The 25,336-nt window shown below is 43.6% G+C and overlaps 1 protein-coding gene and 1 long non-coding RNA gene across 4 annotated transcripts in view; both read left to right on the plus strand.

Annotated features, from left to right (window-relative positions):
• Positions 1-25,336, plus strand: part of ETV6 (ETS variant transcription factor 6) — a 245,414-nt gene that overhangs the window by 10,345 nt on the left and 209,733 nt on the right. The window lies entirely within an intron of this gene.
• Positions 1-25,336, plus strand: part of LOC135966172 (uncharacterized) — an 84,038-nt gene that overhangs the window by 9,799 nt on the left and 48,903 nt on the right. Inside the window, exon 2 of the long non-coding RNA XR_010579295.2 lies at positions 1-25,336. This exon is cut by the window's right edge and continues 48,903 nt beyond it. This is a non-coding gene — a long non-coding RNA (uncharacterized lncRNA).

Consider the following 25,336-nt stretch of genomic DNA (forward strand, 5'->3'; position numbering starts at 1 on the left):
GCTCGTAATTTAAAAAATCGAACCCCAGAGAACAGCCTGTCTCTGAAGTTAACCATTCCCCCAGCACTTTCTCTTGTTTCCCTAGTGAAAGTGTGAATCTAGGTTGTGAAAGTGTGAATCTAGGTTGTGGCAGTGGAAGTTCTGGCACTGCTATGAGGTGAGGAAGGAAGAGGGAGGGCCCAGATCTGCCCACCTCACTGCAGGTGTGGCCTGGAAGAATGCCAGGGTCTCTGCTGAAGAATCAAGGTCAAGGGATGAAGAGAAGTTGGCGAAGGGGCACAAAAACACAGCTAGCTAGAAGGAATACGGTATAGTATTTATTCATTAGTACAGTAGGGAAATTAAGAGTTAACAATAATTTATTGTGTATTTCAAACTATCTAGAAGAGAAGAATTGTAATGTTCCTAACACAAAAGAAAAATGTTTGAGGCAGTGGATATGCCAGCTACCCTGATCTGATCATTACACATCTGCACAGATATAAAAATGTCACGTGTACCCCCAAGATATGTACAACTATTATATATCAACAAAAAAATCAAAGTCAAGAGATAATTTAGAATGAGTATGGTCTCAAGCCTAGTGACTAATATGTGGACAGGTAGATCTGCACTAGGGTATACAGGAGAAACTATTATGGAGACTTCATAGAAAGGGAGATGGGACAGGGTGCAGTGGCTCACACCTGTAATCCCAGCACTTTGGGAGGCCGAGGCGAGTGAATCACCTGAGGTCAGGAGTTCAAGACCAGCCTGGCCAACATGGTGAAACCCTGTCTTTACTAAAAATACAAAGAATTAGCCTACCTGTAATCCCAGCTATTCGGGAGGCTGAGGCGGGAGAATATCTTGAACCTGGAAGGTGGAGATTGCAGTCAGCTGAGGCTGTGCCACTGCACTCCAGCCTGGGCAACAGAGTGAGACTCTGTCTCAAAAAATAATAATAATAAATTAAAAAAAGGGAGATGGGGGAGATGGCGGGAATTTGCTAAGCTCTTTTGTTAACTGCTTTAAAGAACTTGGACTAGGGAACTTCTCTCAAATTTATTATTGGTTGTTATTTCTAGACCATTTTTCTTTCCCAAACTGCCCTTGGCCATCAAATCAGACTCCTGCTAGAGTAAGCCTCATTGTAGTGTCTCTTGGCTCGCCTCTGTGGTTTCACTAATTATTTTCATGTATTGACCTGGGATCACAGGCCAGGCACCCAAAGGGACAGAGCTGAGTTCTTTTTCTTTGGGCCTGTTTGGGTACTCGTAACCCAAGTCCCTGTCACAGGTTTTGGAAAAATGGCATATCTGAAGGATTGGATTCGTGGTGCATTTTGTAATTGCTGTATCCTCTTTTCTTTAAGGTCTTGCTCTGTCACTCATGCTGAATGAAGTACAGTGGCATGATCAAAGCTCACCGTAATCGCAAACTCCTGGGCTCAAGTGATCGTGCTGCCTCAGCCTCTGAAGTAGCTAGGACTGCAGGTGCACCACCTCGGCTGGCTACATTTTTTTTTTTTTTTTGAGACAGAGTCTTGCTCTGTCGCCCAGGCTGGAGTGCAGTGACGCGATCTTGGCTCACTGCAAGCTCTGCCTCCCGGGTTCAAGCCATTCTCCTGCCTCAGCCTCCCCAGCAACTGGGACGCCTGTGCCACCACACCCGGCTAATTTTTTGTATTTTTAGTAGAGACAGGGTTTCACCATGCTAGCCAGGATGGTCTTGATCTCCTGACCTTGTGATCCGCCCGCTTCGGCCTCCCAAAGTGCTGGGATTACAGGCGTGAGCCACCAAGCCTGGCTGACCTGGCTACTTTTTAAAAAAAATTTTTGTGGAGACAATGTCTTGCTTTGTTGCCCAGGTTGCTCTTGAACTCCTGGGCTCAAGTGATCCTCCCACCTCAGCCTCTCAAAGTGCTAGGATTATAGGCATGAACCACTGTGCCCGGCCATTTTGTCCTCGTTTTAACTTGAGATCTGGGAGATTTTGAAGATCTGTGTCATGAGTTCACTTGACTGGTGCTTTGCAGTTTTGAGACCCATTCCTGACTAATAGGTCTTGACTGCCACTCATGGCCAGCGATGGCTGGGGACAGCAGGACACTCTCACTTTGCACCTTTTAATCTGGTCTTTGTTCAAAGCAGGGTGAAGCCGGTGGGAGAGTTGTTGTTTTGGGGATAAAGTCTGGGTAACACAGATTCCTCAGGCTGAGTAAGTCTCCTGTTCTCCCCGACTTTGAGACCTGAATGACCTGATTTGGCTGACTACACCTCCAGTCCCCTGGACAGCAGCCAGTTCCTTTGACTTTGTGCCATTTAGTCCTTCCCTTCGTCTGCTGACGCTAATACTTTAGGGTGAGGTGGAAGGAGAGAGCATACCAGTTGGTGAGGTAAGAGTGTTTTCCCTCAGAGAACCGAAGAAACAGACTCCCTTTCTGAATTTTGTGTTCTGCCTCTTTGCATCTCCGAGGCTCCTTGTGTCTGGCAGGGCTGTGAGTGAGGAGGTGAGGGTGTGCTTCTCTGCAGGCAAAAGTCAGCTGTAGATCAGATGTGGCTTTGGAACACCGTGGAATCCAGGGGGAATGTTGGCGAGCGCAGGAAGGCTGGAGTGATGATCCTCTAATCTTTTGCAGCGTGCTGTAAGAGTATCTTCAGGTTTCGCCGAGACGGGCAGGGCAATGAGCAAAGGGACCTAGGTGTTAGGTGACATCTCAACTAGGGCACCTGGTAGTACACCTGTCTTGCATGTTCCCACCCTTCCCAACACTTTATCTTTTTGAAGCCACCTACCCTTAGAAAATGAACAAGGAGCCACTGACATGGACAGCAGTATGTTTACTTACCTTTTGGATGCCAGACAGTTTGCCCCACTGGGAGAGATGTGGGATAAGGCCCCAGAGTGGAAAAAAACCTTAAGAATGCAAGAAGGAAGAAAGGTAGGGGAGCCAGCAGGTCCCACTGAAAGGCCTTGTTATTCCAGCAAAGAGGGAAGAGGTGGGCCCAGTGGCACAAGTCACGAACATTAGCCAGTTCTGAGAATTTCTCTGTCTTGAAAAACTTGGTAAAATGGCCAAATGGAGCTTCTCTGAACTAGGGGGAATGTCTGTGTGTGCGTTTGTTGTTAGCTGTCATGTTCAACAGTCTGATTTAAGGGAAAGTTGGTCTGTGTACATTTTCATTTCAGCTGTGGTCTTTGAAGGTTCACCATGGAGGAGGTGTGGGTGGATGAGAATATAGTCTTCCCGCCTCTTGGTTGGCTTATATGTAGGTTATAGGTGAATGTGAGTTCACAACACAGCCTATTTCTTATTTGGGTGCATTTTTGGATGACTTGCAGAGGTTGGTTTGGGAAAACCCAGTTACCCTTCCTTTATGCACATATTTCTGTCAGACTAAATGCCAAATAGATGATTGGAAAGAATTTTCTTCACAGCCCTGGTCCCCAAATTGGTGTCTGTGATTCTTCCTAGGGTCTCATATTATGAGAGTGCACTCCCTTTAATCTTTTGGGACCTCCAGTGGGGTCTGTGTGGACCAGATTGTGCTTCTTTGGGAAACTTCTTGCTGCACACTGGCCAGGGTAAGGCGAGAGTTAGTCCTGATGGCCGGGTGGTTCTTGTTCTTGGGCAGTTGAGCATGCTTAGCGCTTGAGAGGTTTCTGTTGCACCATTTGCCAAAAGGGACATCTCTCAGCTGGTCCTAGTGCCCCAGGGCACAAACGTCAGGCTTTGGGAGAAAATGCACGATTTCAGGTTCAGTCTTTTATCTGCATTTGTGTGCATGAATGGACTAATAATTGAAGTACATGGAACGATTTCTCCATACTCCAACACCTAGAAAGTAGCTTCCTGGGTTAGGGAAAGGTTCCTAGGTACAGCTACCAAAGGCTCAGACTTAAGCACCAACACTGGAGGTTAGAATTAGCATGCTCTAGGGAGGACAGTGAGAGGGTAGCTGACACAATGCCTTTATGGGCTATTTTTAGCTTTAGTCGGGCCTATCTGGAGTGGCTTGTGCTTTCTTGGGCACCGTCCTGCATTTATTCCAGGGTTTGCTTGTGATCTGTTTGCATATATGCCACATGTATTGCATGCTCATGGGATGATAAGTTGCAGAAATTATGGCATCATCTGTTTTCTGGCATATAGAGGAAAAGATGACACAAAATCCAGCCTTGTTGTGGCGAAGAAACCTAACATAGATGTAAAATGTATCTCCTTGGAGGCTTGGCTTTGTGATGGGCTATAAACGGATTGTTAAACAGCAATGTGAGGGGCTGTTAACAAGCTGTTTCTAAAAGCATCTCCGTGGTCTGGTCTGAAAAGGTAATGTGTACATATTGTACATTTGAGATAGTTTGCCTGTGGTGTTTATATGTTGGTAGGTTTTGTGTATGTATGTGTGTGTGTGTGTCTTGTCTGCCTTCAGTGGTAAACTGAAAAAATAATTTAAAGTGTTGTTTACTTGCTCCTGTGTTAGTGTCTACATTCCAAACTGGGCAGTACTTTTTTTTTTTTAAGCTGGCTTAAGTGAAGAGGTGTTTGGTCAGCCACAGGGTATGAATCAACCAAACTTCAAAAAGCTTCAGTATGTTTTTGATAACACTCTTAAGTATATAATAGCCGCTTTAAGGATTTGTGCCTTAGTGTGCTTGGATGAATAGGTAAACCACCTCCCCATCAACAAACTAGCATTTGAGTTCCCACATTGGCAAAGCAGGGCTCCTATTATGTGTCTAGTCTTATTTGAGCTTCTTTTCACATTCAGGTGACAGAGTTGAACATCAGTCCATGCCAGTTTTTGCTACTACTGGGTTTTTAATGGGAGAGAACTCTTTCTTGTTACTATGATGCCATGCTTCTGCTGTGTTAGCAGCTGCTGTATTGAAAAACAGGTGTCTCTTATAATCCTCTGACTGGATCAGTTTGCTAGCCTGGCAGAGGCTTATTATTATTGCTTTTATTTATTTATTTTTGTCCCACCTAAGTCAGAAACTGCCAAGAGATGTTGATGAGTGGGGTCAATATGAGAGGAGATGGCAGCTTTTCTGGGTGGAGGTTTCTGTTACAAGAATCCGTCTAAGAGTCTTATGAAGATAGGGCTAAATAAAACCAGGATACGAATCACAGGGGAGAATCGCCAAAAGAAGGGTAGTACATGAATGGTTCTGCCAAGTCACCTCTCTGTCAGTCTTCTAAGGCCAACTTAAAGCCAGCGCTGCCGCAAAAGCCATCCAGGGCTAAGGTCAGCAAACGGTGACCCTTGCTTGGTCCACAATACGCCAACAGACTCTTCCAGTTGTTGCTGCTTACTGCTACTGGAATGGAAGCTTTGGGAGGGCAGGTGTGCTGTCTTTCCCAGCCTGCCAGGCAGTCTGGTGCACACTTGGCTTCTCCTCCACACCGGCTGTCACTGCCTTCCTTCTGGCCCAGGACCTTTCAGTTGTCTCCTCTCTGATCTTCCCAGCTCCATTTTGTCCCCACCCCCAACACAACTTGGAATGATTCTTTGCAGATAAAAACAATGTGATCTTGTCACTCTCTGTCTCACACCACAGTGTAGCATGAACCCCAGCTTCTTATCACCTGCAAGGCCCTTTACTGCCTACCTTTCTAGTATCATCTCCACATTATGTTCCAACCACATAATGAACTTTTTTCTTGGGGGGACAGGGTCTCGCTCTGTGGCCCAGGCTGGAGTAATCTCAGCTCACTGCAACCTCTGCCTCCTGGGCTCAGGTGATTCTCCCATCTCAGCCTCCCGCGTAGCTGACACTACAGGCACATACCACCACACTAGGCCAATTTTTGTATTTTTGGTAGAGACAGGTTTTCACCATGTTGTCCAGGCTGGTCTCAAACTCCTGGGCTCAAGTGGTCCACCCACCTCGGCCTCCCAAAGTGCTGGGATTATAGGCATGAGCCCCTATGCCCAGCCCATGTAATGAACACTTACGCCTGGAATCTTCCCTCGATCTTCTTTCTGCCTGGCAGCCAATTTGTCATTGGAAGTCCATTTCTCAAGCCTCCCTGTTGCTGCTGGGCACAGTGTTCCCACAGCTCATTGAACTTGCTTCTGTTATTGGCAACAATCCAGTTATCCTTGAATTATCATCCACACTAGACTGAAAGCCTGCTGAGGACAGGAGTCTGATGGTTCATTTTTATATTTCCAGTGTCCAGCTCAAGGTCTGGCACAGAGGATAGCCAGTGGCTATTAATTGAATAGAATTTCTTAATCAGTAGGTATTTATTAAGCTTCTATTATGGACTTAATTGGTGCCAGGCTCTTTGATATGTAAGATAAAGACCTCACACAGTTGACATCCTGAGCAAATACTCTGAGAGGATTGAGGAAGGAAGAAAGGTAGAGACCTGTGTTTTGAAGCATATCAGGACTCCATGTCAGGGCGAACGTACTGCCACCTCCGATACCTAAGGGGCTCCTGAGAGGCTTAAGTACTGAACAGACATGTACACACAGGGCACTCACAAAGGCTCTCCCTCTCAGTTGCCTACTTTCTGGAGGGGAATATAGATAGCTGGAGAAGAAGCTTGAGAACTTTCAGGCTGGATGTGCCAGAAACAGCACAGACAGCCCAGGATAAATGAATGTATTAACTGATCATCCTCTTTTTTGATGTGGCCCGGGTTACCTCTTGGGTCAGAAAAACAGAGCCAGTGGCTGTTGGTTGTAGCCATGTGCGGTCTTGCCACAGCTGGCTGTGGTGTCTGGGACCCAGTGGCAGGTCACCACTATATAGGGCTGCCAGTTGCTCCCTCACCCTATTCGTCTAAGAGCTAGTTGGGAGAGATAGTCCAAAAGAGCAGCACGGCTTGCTGAAACTTCTCCGAGGTCTGTAATGGCCTTTCCATGTCAAGGGAAGAATCCCTGTCTTGAGTCAGCTTTTTCCAGTCTTCTCTTGTATAGCCCATGCTCTCTCCTACCCTATCTGAGATGAAGATCTCTCTGGACTCTCATTTTACTCCTAATGGATTGCCTGGAGGGACTAAACCAGTGAGAATGACTGAGCATACTATGGGACTAGAAAAACAACTCTAAGTTATGTCTTACGGATGGTAGGACAGCCTCAACATTGCTGTTTACAGTGGATAGCCCAGTGGCATTTGTTTAAAGAGGGCAGTCTTAAGAGAGTGTGTTAGGGTTATGAATCTGATTAACTGTGATATGATAAGTGTGAAATGGACCACTTGGGAGAAATCAATTACTTTCAGATATAAGCAGACAAAACTGGCCCTTCCACACAAGCCCGAATGGCTCGTTTTCTCCCTATTTTTGTTGCCATTGATGTACAGCTGGGATTCAGGGCATCAGGATGTGTGAAAACTTCTAACTTCCTGAACCCAACCAGACCCCAGCAAGAGTTCTTTGTTACAGTTTCCCCAAAACCATCGCGAGTTTTCCTGACCACCTGCGGGGGGCTCTCTGTTGCAGACCCACGCGGCAGCTGCCTGCCAGCCCTGCCAGATTTGACTTCATCTTGACTACAGGTGGGTCGGTCTCCATGCAGCTTCTCTTGGCCTGTCTGTCCACTCAGGGCATTTGAGGGTCTTCTTGCTTTGCTTAGATGGGCTCCTAGAGGACTTGTGCAGGAGGTTGAGAATTGTTACAGGGGTGCTCATCTGGACCACTTAGGGAGCAGAAAGCATAGGTCTGTATACGAATGTGAACATATACATTTAAGAAGCTGCTCAGGTAGGGGCAGCCACGGAAGTTGTGCTCCCTCTTAAACACTCAGCGTACACACCTCATCCTCATACAATGTGCTGCTTACATTTCCAGTGTCCAGCACAGTGCCTGGCACAGACGAAGGCCAATGGCTAGTAGTTGAACAGAATTGTTTTAATCATCAGGTATTTATTAAGCTTCTATTATGGACTTAAAGTTTCCTCCATGAATGCTACCAGAACCCTTGCTCAGTGTCTTCACTGTTGAGGCTGTTGAGTGAGAAGCCATTTCCTTCCCCTTCTACTTCCCCTCCCTTTATAGCCTTACCAGGCCCAGTATTCAGAGGACACGGAGACCTGGGGCTTGGTGCTCATGAACTTAGGGTTCCTGAGAATTAGTATGTCACAATCTCATCTGGAGACTCCCCCCATTTAGTTCTATGGCGGATTACGGTCTTGGTTCTAGCAACCTACTGAAGAACAAACCTGGTGGCTTTTTTTCTTTTTTTTGAAATGGGAACTTCCCTTGTCTCCCAGGCTTGAGTACAGTGCCATGATCATAGCTCACTGCCTTGACCTCCTGGGCTCCAGCGATCCTCCCACCTCAGCTTCCCAAGTAGCTGAGGCTACAGGTGTGTGCCACGATACTTGGCTAATTTTTTTTTTTTGAAATGGAGTCTCACTCTGTCGCCCAGGCTGGAGTGCAGTGGTGTGATCTTGGTTTACTGCAGCCTCTGCCTCCCAGGCTCAAGCAGTTCCTTGCCTCAGCCTCCCGTGTAGCTGGGATTACAGGTGCATGCTACCACACCCAGCTAAATTTTGTATTTTTAGTAAAGATGGGGTTCCACCATCTTGGCCAGGCTGGTCTTGAACTCCTGACCTCGTGATCCACCCGCCTCGGCCTCGCAACGTGCTGGGATTACAGGCGTGAGCCACTGCGCCCAGCCAGTTTTTAAATTTTTTGTGGAGACAAGGTTTCACTACGTTGCCAGGCTGGTCCTGAATTCCTGGACTCAGGTGATCCTCCGGCCTCAGCCTCCCAAATTGCTGGGATCACAGGTGTGAACCACCACACCCAGCTGAGTACAGACTTTTGAACTACCACAACTATAGGTCTGTTGGACATTGTTTTCACTCGAAATTGCTTAAAAATTGACCTGCCTTGGAGAAAATTTCATGAGCCTTTTCTTAAAGAATGATGGAAATGTCAATGGGAATGCAGTAAGAAGTACCCTGTGTAGCTGTGTGGGAGGGACACCCTCCCCGCCCTCCATCCAGCAAAAGCTAACATACTTTCCAAATTCTAAATTGTGATGTGTGACTTGGTAAAGGACTTCGCACTGTTTTTTTTTTTTTTTGAAAAAATTGATGTGGTAAGCCTTACAAAGGGATATGCCGTTACATTCTCACAAATTACTTCCATCGAAAAGAGTATCATGTGAGATTAGGACTGTAGAGGAACAACCTTTTAACTAGTCTTCCATGTGGCAAAGGTGGCACCCAGTTTCCAAAGACAGCACAGACACTGAGGGTCTTTTCTGAACTTCTTCCATTTTTACAATCCCCGGCAGGGTCGGAGAAGAGCTAGTTAGTATGTTTTTCTTCCTTCTGGATGAAAGTTGCAAGGACACTTAAGCCTTATGCTTCAGGGTGGAATCTGATCACAAGTTGAGATCAGGAAGAAATTTTTCCCCTGTGGCTTCCTATTGCACAATTGCCCAGCCAGGTGTGCTACCTCTGTTAAACAAAGACACACACAAGCACACACCTCCTTGCTGGCCATCTTCAGAGCAGGATGTTGGACGTTGTGGGCCAGCAGCCCGGTTCCTTTGGCACGTCCCTGCGCTCAAAGATGGGAGGCAGCTGCCTGTCTGCTCCTGTACTTGGCTCTGTGTGCTGTACTGAGCTCAGGGCCACGTCTTCAGATCCCTACAACTCTTTGCAACTCTCACTTTGTGGGAGAATTAAAATTAGGTCTAATTCTGTATGCACCCACATGCACATGCACACATATCTTTAAAAAAGTTTTCCATAAACTTGCTTCCCCTTTCCTGGGCTTTGCTTCCCCCTTCCCGGGCTTTACACCACATCAAACCCATATACATTCCCAAAACATCAAAATACTGTTCATAAATCATAGTAGAACTCTTTAACCGTGAGGTCCGCAGTTGCCAATCTCAAGCTTGGGTTGTAAGCAACTTCGAAGTCTGATCCAAAAGACTGTGGGAGGAGGCGGAAGGGACAGGGATGGACTTCTTTTCTTCCTCCCTTCTTCCTCCCTCCCTCCTTCCTCCTTTCCTCCCATGCTCCCTTCCTCCTCCCTCCCTCCTTCCTTCCTCCTTCCTTCCTTCCTTCCCTTTCTTTTCTTTCTCTTTCTTTTTCTTTCTCTCTCTCTTTTTCTTTCTTTCTTTTTCTTTGTCTTTCCCTCCCTCACTTCCTCCCTTCCTTTCCTTTTTCTTTTCTTCTCTTTTCTTTTCTTTTCTTTCTTCTTTTTGAGGACCCAGCTGCGCTGCCTCTTGTGCAATAGGATAATTACCAGCGAATCCCAGGCTCGCCTGCTTTTCTGCCTTTACATATCTCTATCTCCTGTGGCGCAGTACTTCCTTCTGCCTCTATTATTAGCTTACTTAGCTTTACCATTCAGTTCTCCACCTCCCCCCGGGTCCCTCCCCGTCTTCCTCCAGCCTTTCTTTCCCTTCACCTCTGTAAAGGTATTTTGGGGAGCTACCATTCATGTTCTATTCATACAGGAACCCTCTTTTCCTTTTTTAATATAAAATAATCTTGGCCCTCCCTCATTTTATCATACAATCATTTGTATTCCCAAAATAGAAACCGTCGCCACCAGCACATAATGTCTGGCCTGTAAACCTTTAAAGCAGGATGTGCTGAAATGAGATCTTCACAAGCAAGTGCGCCTCATCCACTAACCTGCAGGCCCTTCTTCCTCAGCGGCCATTCACTCATCTTCACACCATCTTCTTGCCCTTCTCTCTGCTTTTCGATGATTCTACCCCAATCATGTTCCTTCCCAAAATTACTGTGTTAGTACTTAATTGTTCACCTGGGCTTGTTCATTTTGTAGTTCATTGTTTCCTTTTTTTTCTTTAAAATTTTCTTGTTCTTCGGGGATACACTGTCTTCTTGTAATTAGAGATTATATCAGTTTTCATTGCTGAAATTTGCCAAGTGGACATAATAGTGAGTATTTGGTATCAAGCATGCCTTTCAGGAAGAAGGGAAAAACGGTAGATTTTGGGCAGCTTTTGATTACAATAATTTCAAATTTCTAATAACTGAGAAGTACTTCTTGTGATTCTTGTAGAGTAAAAGCTTAAAAATTACCCTTTTCTTTGTAATCGATATGAGTCTTAATTGGTTTGGGTAAGAAACCCAGTTTGAGGCTACCAATTTTTCAAATAGTGGTCTTAGAAACTAATTATTGTTGTAATTTCAATAACTAAGTATGCATTCCTATTCAAGGTTGTACTTGAATAGTTATATTCTTTAACTGTTGTTACTCATTTGTAACATTTTTCACTATAAGGATAGTGCCATCATGTTTATAACACACCCTGTCCTGGGAATAGGTGGAAGGGATTGAGGGAATTCTGTTGGAGTCTTACCCCACCACAGGGCAGCATCATTTTAGGAACAAAAGCAGAGAAGCTCACACTCTTCTGAATATAACTGGGGAGAAGATTTAGGGAGGTGGCTTGTAGGATCAGTTTTAAGACCAGGTCAGACATACGCACAAATTCTCTCTTTGTCAATGAGAAGTGACCTTTAATAGCTTTCTTATGGATAGATGGGTAGGTGAAATATTATTCCACCTAAAGCATGACATCTCAATAAGTACTACACTTTGAAACTTGCCTTGCAGGGTTTAAAAAATATTCTTTTCTGGATTCTAATCATTTATAATGAAGAGTCTCTAGCATTTTATTAAAACCCATATTTTTTGGAGAGGGATATTAAGTGAGCAGGGATTGTGGGTTGTTCTTGCTTTTCCTTAACTGTCTTGCCCCTAAAAAGTGATAGGAATAACCCAAACCTTACAGGTTCCTGGGGCTTTTTTTTTCCCCCAAGACAGGGACCTCGTCTCCCCTGTTGCCATCCGACTTGTTCCTGAAAAAGGGTAGGATTGGTGAGAGGGGAGGAAGAGAGAAGGAAATTAGGGTTCTAGCTTAAAACTGCTGCTAGAGTGGCTAGTTCTGGGAGCTTTTTGAGAGAGGCCCAAGGTGGCAGCCTTGTCTTTTTTGCCTCCTTCATTTTTGGGTCTCCTGTCCCAAAAATAAAGGATTGTGGTAAGTATCATCCTGACATCTATCCAATCGGTTCTGACTGCGAGGCACTTGTGATTCAGGAGATAGTCATTAGATTTAGATAGAAAGAAATGAGATTTGATGTTCAGTAGATCAGTAGGGTGACTATAGTTCATGTTAATCGATTGTACATTTTAAAATTGCTTGAAGAGAATAATTTGAATGTTTCTAGTGTAAGGGAAAGAAAAATGGTTAAGGTGATGGATATACCAGTTAACTTGATTTGGTTATGAATGTATCAAATCATTACGTGTACCCTGAAAATATGTACATCTAATATGTATCAATAAAAATAAATACATAAAAAGTCATTAGAATAACAGAATTTAGACATTTATAGTTTTAAGGAATTTCAGACCAATGCCCAAAGCTCAGTCAAGTGACCTACTGAAGGACCCAAGGCTATTATTGCCACGTTAGAACTAGAAGTCAGGTCTTCTGACTCCCACCAGTGTATGTTGACTTTTGACCCAGCAGTTAGTTTTATTTTGGGCTGTATTTTCAAAATAACAGATTGGCTCAAGTCTAAATAATCTTATTAGTGTGAAAAACTCAACCGGGTGAACTCAGTGAATGAACCTACTTTTTAATTGGGTGTTTTTAGGTCATGTGGAAAAAAAAAAAGACACAAATCAGAAGGTCCTGTGTGCTTCATGTTTGGATCTGATTTTTTTTTTTTAAGCTCAAAGTGAATGAAGGATGGTGGAGTAGGAACTAGGCTGTATGCATAAAACAGTACTTGCCCTTCTGCCTTGTCACCTGCATTCTCGTGGGGTGTTCCTAGGGCTCACTGTAAGGTGACAGGTGACTTCTGGACCCTTGACTACCCTGTTCCTTCTGTTGAAAAATGTAATCAGGAGGTTTTCATTTGACAGTGTACTCTGAGTATTGGAAGGAACCAACTCCCAACCCAAATCAAATCGCCTCTGAGATCCTATTAAACAGAAAATGCCCTGAACACCAGTATATGAAAATGCTTTGCTAGGATGAGCTCAAAGCATTTCATCCTCCAAATAAAATCTATCTGCTCGCACTTAGATTGTTCAAAGGCAGATGGTAGGCAATTGAAACAGAGAGACAAGCTGGCAAAAGGAAAAATAAAACCACAAATATCTGTATGTGAAGGTGATTTACACTCTTGCCAACCCCCCTCCTAACTTCGTTAACACAACGACATAGCAATTAAGTAACATGGGAACTCAGGCTCAGATGGCTAATACAGTTGTCCTCCGTTAATGGGGTGAGACAAAGCTCGCGTATAATATACAGTGCTCTTCACCAAAATGCAGAGCTAAAAGAGATTTTAAGAGATAATCAGCAACATAGCCTGTAAATCATGCTGCTCATAGCAGACGGCCACCTTATTGAAATCTCACTGACCCCCACCACACATGTTAACAGCGGGGTCACTGCTGTGAAATATTAGCTATTACCGAGTGGCCAACTCTTAAGAAAGGGACCACTTGGCAGTATTGAACTTCAAAGTGGAAGTAAGATCCCCTCGGGGTGAGGGAAGGAAGGTGGTGAACAGGGTCGATGAGAACGGTGGAAGAGTCCAGAGCAGATGCTTTGTGGGAAACCCTGAATTAGCCAAGAGCAAAAGTTATCACCATCCTACTGCTCTGGGAAGGCTGCCTGGTGGAGAAAACCTCTGTGTTCCCTCAGTGTTTTCACTGACTGGAGGACTTTCCAGACGAAATCTGGCACTTCTCAGTAACCTTGAACTTGAACATGCAGTGACAGAAGGGAAAGGGAGAGGGTTTCAGCTGCTGGAGCTGGGGAATTGTGCAGGGCTCTCGCAGCGGGCCATTTGTGGCTCTGAGGGTGCCAAGCTACAGTGTTCTGAGGGTGTGTGAACGAGGGTGTTGATCCTGGCTGCGGAAGGGGCAGCTTTCTGAGCAGGTGGGAGTGGTGAAGGAGGAGGGGATTTGGCGGAGCAGGAAGTGATATGAGTTTGCTCTGCTGGGAAATAATTTGGAGATGTCCATGAAGAAGAAAGTCTAGATGACTATTGAGGGAGGGCTGATGTTGGCGAGAAGGGCTCATACTACAAACCAGAATAAAATAAAGGGTATCTTAGTATCATGAGCCACTGCCCAAGTATCTGAGGAGAGACCATGGAAGAGTTCTATATGGAATGAACCGAAAAGGCAGTAAAGTCAGGTCTAGACTTGGAGTTTTTAGTAATACAAAGTTTACATAGGAAGTGTCTGGGATTAGAGGGAAAGTATGTTGGACGAGTGAATCATTCCTTCAGAAATCAGTATTTTTTCCTACTAGGCCCTCCCAATGTTATCTTTGTAGTTGCCCAAATACATCAGTTTCTCTCTTACATAAGAGAGCTTGTCTCATTTTTATTGCTGTATTCCATTTTCAAGTGTCGTCTTGTGTAATGGTCCTGTATTTGATCTTGGCCAGATATTGTCTGTGACTGTTGTTAGTGATCCTTTTCCTTTCTCCTGATGTAGTCAGACTGTGTCCATGGTTTCTAGACTGAGATTTGGCAGTGAGTCCATGGCCGTTGTGAGTGGAGTTGGCTAACAAAACTCAGGAATGGAATGGCCATATTTTGGAATTTGGTTGAAGCAGGTATAGTTTTTATTCCTCTACCAATGCAAATCTATCTCAGGGAATTTCTCTTTATTCAGAAAGAATGACCTCCATCCCACCTTTCTCTAAAAGGTACAAATGATGATGCATATTTGACACGTGAGTTGGCTTTTACCTTGGGGACCGGCAGACCACCCCACAGATACAATGCACGGAATCTAGCAAACAATGAAGAGCAGTGTGCTCGCGTGGCCAGATTGTTCGCTTCCTTCCTTTTTCGCCTTCATTTTTGGGAAGTCCTTGCCTCGTTAGTTCCATAGGCCATGAGACATAGCAATATAAAATGCCAGAGGATGTTCAAATGGGCGTGTGGAGGAAGAGGGAAAGCAGGAATTCTGGGCCAGAGAGCAGGTGGCCAGCCAGTGACCTAGGAAGGGAAGCTCAGGCTTTTAAACAATAGCAATGTTTCTTTTATGTGCAGTTTTCATTAAGGAGCACCAAGACTCCGAGTCGGAGGATCCTGAAAGTGGTCCTCGAGTTCCTGCCCTTGAGATTTACTGTCCGAAGAGGAGACGGTGGTTTTAATATAATGAATATATGCAGAAAACAGCCAGAAATGATAGACACACTTTGGCAGCTTCTGTGACACTGCCAAAATGTGCACTGTAGCTCAAGGCCCATAGGGGTTAATGTAGGGGTTATTTGTGTGTGTGTGTGTGTGTGTGTGTGTGTGTGTGTGTGTGTGTGGTGTTTTCCCCATCAAGCCCTGGTTGTGTGACCCTGTGTGAGCCCTCTGCTTTCTGCTCTTTTCCAGGAAAGCATGAGTGTCCACCACCTAGAGAGATGATGGTGTGGGAAGGGGCAGGGAGAGGCCTCTCCGGCTGCCACTCTCTCACTGCCCCAGGAGCGGAGGCCCCTGGTGCTCAGGAGGCCTTTGGCTGTGTCTGGATCCACCAATTCCCCACTTCCCTAAGGATGACAAGGGTAATCTGGTGAGAGCCACAGCCCTCCTAATGTTGGAGGAAAACTGGAGCCCCCTCAGTCAACATTTGTGGAAGGCATTGAATGCATCATGGGCTATGAAGGTACAGCCAGGTCCTCCGTCAGCTCTCTGAGATGGGCCTTGTCTTTTTGCATGCATATGTCTGTTAATAGTTGTAGACCTAGCTGCAGTTATGGGGGTAAGCCTAGTCTTCCAGCTCCTGACAGTTTATTACCACAAAGAATGAGAACACCAGGGTGTTTTTTTTCAGATGTTCTTTTGTAACCCCCAAGCACCTGTGGCTCCCGGGTGTTTTGACGTTGATCTCAGAATTACCCAGAAAACATTCTTTGAAGACCTTGTAGAGTCTGCCATTTGTATTTCTGCTACAAGGAGCAAAAATAAAACAAATAAACAAAAAAGTTCCTGGAAATCCTTCAGTTATCCCAATACATATTTTTAAAGTGTTATCTATCACTGAGCAGGGGCATCTATACATTTCAATCCTTTTGGAAAATATGCTTTCTCAAACTTCATGTTGTATCCCTCTAAAGTTAGTTAGCACATACTGTACATTCAGAAGAAATGTTCATTTATAGCAAGGCATGGGTGTTTTTCCTCTAAAGGAAATTTGGCCAGGTGTGGTGGCTCATGCTTATATTCTCAACGTTTTAGGAGGCCAAGGCAGGAGGATCACTTGAGGCCAGGAGTTCTAGACCAGCCTGAGCAACAAAGTGAGACCCTGTCTCTATAAAAAATAAAATAAATTAGCTGGATGTGGTAATGTGTGCCTGTAGTCCCAGTTACCCAGGAGGCTGGGGCAGTAGGATCCCCTGAGTCTAGGAGTTTGAGGCTGCAGTGAGCTATGATCATGCCACTGTACTTCACTCTGGGCAACACAGTGAGACCTCTGTCTCTAAACAAAAAGGAAGGAAGGAAAGAGGGAAGAAAGGAGGAAGGGGAGTGAGAGAGAGACAGAGAGAAGGAAGGGAAGGGAAAGAGAGAGGGAGGGAAAAGAAAAAGGGAGAGAAATTAATGAAGGAAGAAGAAAGAAAGAAAAGAAAAGGAAAGAAAGGGAAAGAAATTGAAGGAGGAACTGGGTACCTAGAAGTGGTTGAATGAAATTATCCTGTAAAGTAATCTAAGGTTCCCATCTCATTCCTTGCCTTTTATTTCTCGCCATCACCTATGGCCACTTCTTGCTTGTTCATGTCACTTTCCTTGTTAGTTTGGAATGGGCCCTGCCTGGCTGATGGCTTTGGAGAGGACAGCAGACAGTCATTAGAGACTAGAAGCTGCCAAGCGAGGCGACGTGACAGAGCACACAAGCTTTATGCCTTTTTCTTAGTCTACTCTCAGCTTGGAAATGTAGGAGTTATAGTGACACAGCTCAGTCAGCCTCTTCCTCCCCCGATCCTGGATCATCCACTCTGCCTCTCCCTCCCCCAATCCCAGATCATCCTGTTTTCCTAGACCATTCCTTGCCCTGACAAGTCTCTATTACCCTCAGGTTGAAGCCCAACTAACCCTGACCAGGCTGCACGGCCCTGCGTGATCTGGCCCTGTCCCTTGCTCTTTGTCTTGGACTGCCCTTGCCCACACCAACTCCTTAGCATTCTATGGAGGTGCCATCCTCTTCTGTCCTGGCCTTTGCCCATGCAACTCCCTGAAACACTCCTTCTATCTCTCTTCTCCCAGTTGAAGGCTCTTTCCTAGGTCTTATCTCCCTGGGGTCTTTTCTTGGGCTCCTCAGATCTGGATGTCCCTCATATGTGCCCTCGTGACATCCGTTTTGAAACTTCTATCACATCATCTCGTTTGTGCACATCATTTGTCAATAGGCGCACAAGATCAGAGCCCATCTTGGTTTTGAGCTTATGAACATAGTGTTTGGAGTAGTGCTCCATAAATGTCTGTTGATTGAAGTAGTTCATAGAAAATAGAATTTGGCCTTTGATTTTTTTCTGTGTTCGGCTCAGTGTCTCATGCTCTCCCTAGCATTCTTATCAGTCCACAGGACTTTGCAGGACTGTTAGCAGAGGATAATGCATATCTGCAATATTGTCAGACATCGCCAGTTGTTACAAGTTTGCTTATGCAGGAAAAACAAAATGGAGTTTTTAATTTTTAGTTGCAAATTCAGAATATTGAGTTATACATGACCTGCAGTGGTTTGGTTTTTAAAATGAGTTTCTGCTTGTTGTTAAACCCAACCCGAATCAACTAAAGGGAGGTCTCTTCTCTCTACAAGGACACTGTGGCTCTCTGGATATTCCTGTAAGACAGGAAAAACGATCACAGATCAATTCTAGTTGCTGCCTCTGAGAAAGGAGAACAAGATAGATGGGTCTGGCTTTGTGAGGAACGTTTTCCTCTCTCCTCCCTCCTCCTGCCTCTCTCTCTGCCAATAATTACAAAGCTGAACTGAACTGCTACTGAGAATCCAAGTTCTTTCCTGGCTCTGACTAAGAGAACATAGATAGCATATGCATCTAGATTCTTTGGCTGTATACGGACATATATACATGCACACACACATACACTCTGTCTTTGGCCTGAAATGACGGCACTACACTAAGACCCGTTGTTTGTTTCTTAAGCAGATGGATGGCTAGATTTTTCTTTCATGGTTAGTTTTACTGGGACGGAGCTAAAAGAACATGGGATATGAAGTCCAGTAACTTGGATTGATCGGATGTATGCGTATTGAGCATCTATTATGTGCTGGACATTATCGGAATTGTCCAAGTGAAGAAGATGAGGCCTCTGATTGAAGTGGCTTGCTGTGTAGTGTGGTTACACTAGTGTCACTTATTCTGTAACTTTGGTGGACAAAATCCTGGACCTCTTTAAACAGCCCATTGCTTAACCATAAAATGAGGGTAGTAACACCTACTTTATAGTGTTTCCAAGAGCATCTACCATGATGTTGGTAAAATTTCACTTGACATACTCCTGCTCATCCTTGACATCTCCCAGTGCAGTCACCTGAGTGCTTCCCAGCATCCTCTGGCACAGGTAGGTACTTCCCCTCGTGCAGTTCTCTGCTTGGACACTTCACTCCATGCTGTCAGCACCCTTTGCTTCGGTTCCTGCACTTGTGCCAAACCCTTTGGATGAAGAGCCTCATTGTGCCCATCTCTGGATTCCTAGTGCCAAGCATGGGGTCCAGCACTTGACACATGGCTATTGCTGAATAAATTAAAGAACAAGGATTATGGATGGCCAGGTACCATGCATATCACATCATTTTTACAAGAACTTTGGCCCAGAAAACAGAACAAAAAGGGAGAGTGCTTTGAGGCCCTGGAGATCAGAAGAAATCTCGGCAATATCGCACTCCAATTTGAAGGCTGTAATTGTGTGCTGCTTTTGAGCATGGATGCTGATCAACTACCCGAGGTAAAGGAACCTCTTGAGGTCAGGAAGGAGGTCTGTATGTTTAGTCTGGAGGTCAGTCTACATTTTGGTTAGCTACCAAAACTAACAGACCTAGGCGGTTGGCAATCAGAGGCGCATTTTGATTGTTTTATGCCATATACTCTACAACTCACCTGGCAGCACCTTCCTCCTGGTTTCCTTTCCTTTCGCAGGAGGAAATGTGTTTCTCCTTTTCTTGGAATCTCCTTCTTTTCTGCTCTGATTATCTCTCTTTTTTCTATTGTTCATACAACTTCAAGAATATGAGTTATTATATTAGGGTTCTCCAGAGAAACAGAACCACAAGGAGATAATGTATTTATTTATTATGAGAAATTGGCTCACGTGATTACGGAGACTGTGAAGTCCCATAATCTGCCATCTGCAAGTTGGAGACCCAGGAAAACCACTGGTGTCATTCAATCAGAGTCCGAAGGCCTGAGAACCAGGGGAATTGATGGTATAAATACATCCCAGTTTGGGGGTTGGAGAAGATGAGATGAGATGTCCCAATGTGAGCTGTGAGGCAGGGGGAGAAAAGGGAGTGACTGGTGAATTCTTCCTTCCTTTGCCTCTTGTTCTTGTTCTGTTCAGGGCCATAATGGATTAGATGGTGCCTGCCCACATTGGGGAGGGAGACTGCTTTACTGTTCAGGAGCTAATCTCTCCAGAAGCACCCTCCTAGACACACCCAGAGACAATGTTTAATCTGGGCACCCCATAATCCGAGTCAAATTGACATATAAAATTAACCATCACGGCTATTAATGTCATTGAGGTTGAAAGGAGTGTGTTGTCCTTAGTGTGTGTGTGTGTAAGTACAATTTCTAACACAATCTGAATGTGCAGGAAATAAGGAATAAGCACTTTAGGGGAAAAGATCATGTCTCAAAGGATCATTTTTTTTTTCTTTACCCACCCCTTTGACTCTCAGCATTGAAATCAAAGTAAGGCCCTGAGCAGCTATATAGTAGAAGAAAAAAAGAAAAAAGTAAGACCAGATGGTGGTTTGGAAAGAAACAGCCACTCTTAGCAGTTATGCACAGCGTTCTAGGTAGAGTAAGTTCTTAGCGCTCGATAAATGAATCAATGGTTGCATTTTTTAGAAAGACCATTTCTTCTTCGGTAGAGCTTGCTAGTTCTTCTTCTCACAGATTCTCTTTTCATCCCTTCCATGGGTTCTGCAGACTGTTGAAGGGTAGGAACAGACTGATCTTTTCTTTCCTTCTTGCTGGGTTTGCCACAAAGCACATTGAATGGTCTTGATGTTTCTCCGGTCTATAAATAAATACTTTTTTAAATGGAGCCATCATGGGATCCGACTCTATTTATTCTTGTCGCTGTCTTCTCTCCTCCCACAGGGAAATGGCACATTTAGGAAGAGTTTCCATTATTTGTAACATTTGATGGTTTGTGTCTTTCATAGACCATGTATCAGAGCTGGAGAAACAGCTTCTTAACTTTCAGACTTGCTTGTTCTTGACCCCATGAGTGGTCTAGGAGAGTTACCCCATTTCTGTAGGCCTCCATCAGTATGTATCCTCTGTGTTCACACGCCTTCTCATTATATTACTCTTCTCAAGTTTACAAATCTCTTCTCATTGATTTCATTTTAGTTTGGCATCACGGTCTAGTGAGACTAACACTTGGCTGGGAATTAGGACTAGCTGTGTCCTTGGATAAGACGCTTACCATTCTGGGATTGTAGTTTTTCTCTGTAACAGTTGAGACCTCCAGCTTGATAGTTCTCTGGCTATAAGGGCATTTTGACCTCCGAATACTGAAAGGATGCAGGTAGGGGTTGCAATCTTTCATGCTCTGTACTTTCCAAGAGTAATTTGGTCAGCCATCTGATGCATTCCCATGAGAACCAAACGGAACTACTCTGGCCCCTTCAGATAGAAGCTGTTAGAAATAAAAAGCTTACAGTTGTTGGGGGACAGGCAGTATATTTTACATCTGCTGATAATATGCTAGAACCAAATTGCAAAGTGGACCCATGTATACTATTTAGTATTTTCGTTGTTAACATTTTTCTCATTTCTAAACTATATTGAATAGTGGAGTATTTTGCTTCCTTTGGTTTTGGTTGAGAACCTCTTCTCTTAGTGATGGTGCTGTAGCTCTCTTCAGCCCAGAAGGTCCATACTACATGTTCAGCTAGGACAGGGACCACATCAGGGCAGACATCTCATATTATTTGACACAGCCCTAATACATTGATTTTCTTACAGCTAAGGATTAACTCTCTCCATTAAAGACTCATGTAAAGGGAAGAACAGATAGCAAAGTGTTTGCTAAAATGATGAACTGTCCCTATTTCACCTTCAGGCAGCAAAATCATCTGCTTAGAAACTAATTAGAGCATTTCCCCAATGGCGTTGGTGATCTACTTCTACATGCCTATGATCTCGTAGACAGTAGTTGCACCATGTTCAGGAACTGGCCACAAAGCAGCCCTCTCCCTAGCCTGTCTCCTTCTAATGGAAGAATGCTGAGAGTGGCTCATTCCTTCAGATGAATCTCAGACCTTTTATTTCCGATTCATTTAAGGGCATTTACTCCTCTGTGATGCTCCTTACTTTCTGTTCTTTAAAATCTTCTTTGCTTTTGGATCCCAGGGTAGACAAGGAAAATGTTGCACCATCATATATATAGGTAGGTAGGAGACATTAAGGTGCTCAAAGCCTGGTCAACATTTTCTGTGGCACAGATGAAACCATTTTCTGTGGAAGCCTGCTAGGCCAGACTCTGTTCTGCATCCCACTGAGTCTAGACCTAATTTCTTTCTAATATGGATGGAGGAATAAGCATGGTCATTTATCATGCTAAGGCATCTGTAAGCCATCTGCATCTGGGTTCCATTGCAATTGGAGCAGTAGCAAATCCACCGGGTTTCTTTGTTTTTCAGGATAATTTTCTTTCCCTTATAGTGTACTACAGATTTGGGATCTGTGGTCTTACGTGAACATTTACATGAAGTTAGCTATTTGTGATTTTAAACAAATTTCATGCCCCTTTCTGCTGCGTGGTTGCTATTTTTGGTTTCCATGTATCATAAACCACAGAAGTTCAGTGACTTCCGTGGAATGATGTGGAAAATCAGGAAGTAAGACTGAAATTAAGAATGAAAATTCCTAACTATATGTGTCATGCTCATTTTCACCACTGATTAAGGACTTTCAGACCACAATTTAGTGAATAAATCCATACAGTAAATGTTTTAAATTCTCACATATTTTATTATTATTTATTATTATACTTTAAGTTTTGGAATACATGAGCAGAATGTGCAGGTTTGTTACATAGGTATACACGTGCCATGGTAGTTTGCTGCACCCATCAGCCCGTCATCTACATTAGGTATTTCTCCTTATGCTATTTCTCCCCTAACCCCCACCCACCAACAGGCCCCAGTGTGTGATGTTCCCCTCCCTGTGTCCATGTGTTCTCATGTTCAACTGCCATTTATGAGTGAGAACATGCAGTGTTTGGTTTTCTGTTCCTGTGTTAGTTTGCTGAGAATGATGGTTTCCAGCTTCAACCATGTTCCTGTAAAGGACATGAGCTCATCCTTTTTTATGGCTGCATGGTATGCCATGGTGTATATGTGCCACATTTTCTTTATCCAGCCTATCATTGATGGGTATTTGGGTTGGTTCCAAGTCTTTGCTATTGTGAACAGTGTTGCAATAAACATACATGTGCATATGTCTTTATAGTAGAATGATTTCTAATCCTTTGGGTATATACCTAGTAATGGGATTGCTGGGTCAAATGGTATTTCTGGTTCTAGATTCTTGAGGAATCGCCACACTGTCCACTATGGTTGAACTAATTTTCGCTCCCACCAACAGTGTAAAAGCGTTCCTATTTCTCCACATCCTCTCCAGCATCTGTTGTTTCCTGACTTTTTAATGATCACCATTCTAACTGACATGAGATGGTATCTCATTGTGGTTTTGATTTGCATTTCTCTAATGACCAGTGATGATGAGCTTTTTTTCATGTTTGTTGACTGCATAAATGTCTTCTTTTGAGAAGTGTCTGTTCATGTCCTTTGCCTACTTTTAGATGGGGTTGGTTTTTTTCTCGTAAATTTGTTTAAGTTCCTTCTAGATTCTGGATATTAGCCCTTTGTCAGATGGACAGATTGCAAAAATTTTCTCCCGCTCTGTAGGCTGCCTGCTCACTCTAATGATAGTTTCTTTTGCGAGCAGAAGCAATTTAGTTTAATTAGATCCCATTTGTCAATTTTGCCTTTTGTTGCCATGCTTTTAGAGTTTTAGTCATGAAGTCTTTGCCCCATGCTGATGTCCTGAATGGTATTGCCTAGGTTTTCTTCTAGGGTTTTTATGGTTTTAGGTCTTACGTTTAAGTATTTAATCCATCTTGAGTTAATTTTTGTGTAAGGTGTAAGGAAGGGGTTTCAGTTTTCTGCATGTGGCTAGCCAGTTTTCCCAACATAACTTATTAAATAGGGAATCATTTCCCCATTGCTTGTTTTTGTCGGGTTTGTCAAAGATCAGATGGTTGTAGTTGTGTGGCATTATTTCTGAAGCCTCTGTTCTGTTCGTTGGTCTATATATCTGTTTTGGTCCTAGTACCATGCTTATATAGCATATTTCTGTTTGCACTTTCATTGTGAATGCTAATTGTTTTTACTTAAAGATTCTGCCTTGATTAGATTCAGTAATTCAAAATGGACAATGAACATGTGACTTAATTTTTTTATTTTTTATTATTATTTTTTTTTGAGACAGAATCTCGCTCTCTTGCCCAGGCTGGAATGCAGTGGCTTGATCTCTGCTCACTGCAGCCTCCACCTCCCAGGTTCAAGGAATTCTCTTGCCTCAGCCTCCCACATAGTGGGGATTACAGGCATGCTCCACTTTGCCTGGCTGAGTTTTGTATTTTTAGTAGAGACGGGGTTGCACCATGTTGGCCAGGCTGGTCTTGATCTCCTGGCCTCAAGTGATCCACCAGCCTTGGCCGTTCAAAGTGCTGGGATTACAGGCATGAGCTATCGAGCCAGGCCGTGTTTGAATTTTTACAAGACTAATTTAATTTCACATTTAATAACACATAGACCTAGCCACATTTTTCATATTGGCGCCTCCAAGCTAGATAAGACGTTGAAACTATAATGCAACTAAGATGAAATTTTTTAAATGTCAGAAGAACTTTAATAAATACATTTGCTCATCCTTTTTTGATGGACCCTAACTATGATCAGCTTTTAGCCAGGAATGTATCTGCCACTAAACTGTATTATTCTCTCATTTAACATAGCTTCACAGTACTAGGAATGGAAAAGGGGGCGTGAACTTCTCAAGACTGCTGTGTAAGTCTGTTTCTTTCTTTGATTCCCATACCTCAAGGAACTGAGAGCACACTTTGAGCCTGAGTGTAAAGTTTGTTTTCCTAGAAATGTCACCAGGCCGTAAACTCAGAAACAGATTACCCCAAACAATTCCCTAAAGGGCTCTTTACTTTTTTCTTATGTTACCTTTTTTCCTGTGGCATTCTGTCTCATAATATGAACTTCATATAGTTGCCTCCCAAACTTTTCTGTTTAGCTTTTTTTTTTTTTTCCCCCAAGAGGAATTTCTTTAAGTACACTGTGGAAATGTGCATAAAGATGAAAGCTTGACTTTTCTAAACACTGTGTTATAAAATGAATTGACAATTAATTCCACAGATGTGTATTGCCTCATGGATAGAGGGTAAAGGTGGTCATTTGTCACTGACTTTGACAACTGAGAAAAAGGTGATTCCAGGGAGTCGGCCCTGCGTGTAAGAAATTTCAGGAACAATGTGGTCAATTAATTTTACTTAAGATGAATGTAAACATCATGTGTACATCTAGTTCTTTCAATAAATACAAAATAATTGTAAACCATAAAGTGGGTTTTTTTCCTTAGTGGCAGATAAATCAGTGCCTCTAACAAATCCACCTCTGTCCTGTGGCATTTTTTGAAATGTCACTAATTTCACAGACTAAATGAGCATCTCGTGTTACTTAGCTTTTAAAACATATTATTTGTGGTTTTTTCCTTTAATATTTTGCTTAGAAAGCCTCTCTAAGATCCAATAAATATTCAGTTAAGTAGATGGAATATTACCTGTTTCATTTTTACATTCAGGCCTTAAGATTTTATTAGCGAAACTTCCACACATATTCAGAAGTAATGAGAATGGTCTAATGAATTATATGTACTCATCACTGGGCTTCAACAGTGATCAATACGTGACTAATCTTGTTCTATCTGTATCCTTATATCCTTCTCACCCTTCCTCCTATTATTTTGAAGTATAAGTCACTCATCATTTCAGCTATAAATACTTCAGGTTGTGTCTTTAACAGACTTAAAAACCAAGCAA

This window comes from Macaca fascicularis, chromosome 11, assembly GCF_037993035.2.
Source record: "Macaca fascicularis isolate 582-1 chromosome 11, T2T-MFA8v1.1".
Classification (NCBI taxonomy): domain Eukaryota; kingdom Metazoa; phylum Chordata; class Mammalia; order Primates; family Cercopithecidae; genus Macaca; species Macaca fascicularis.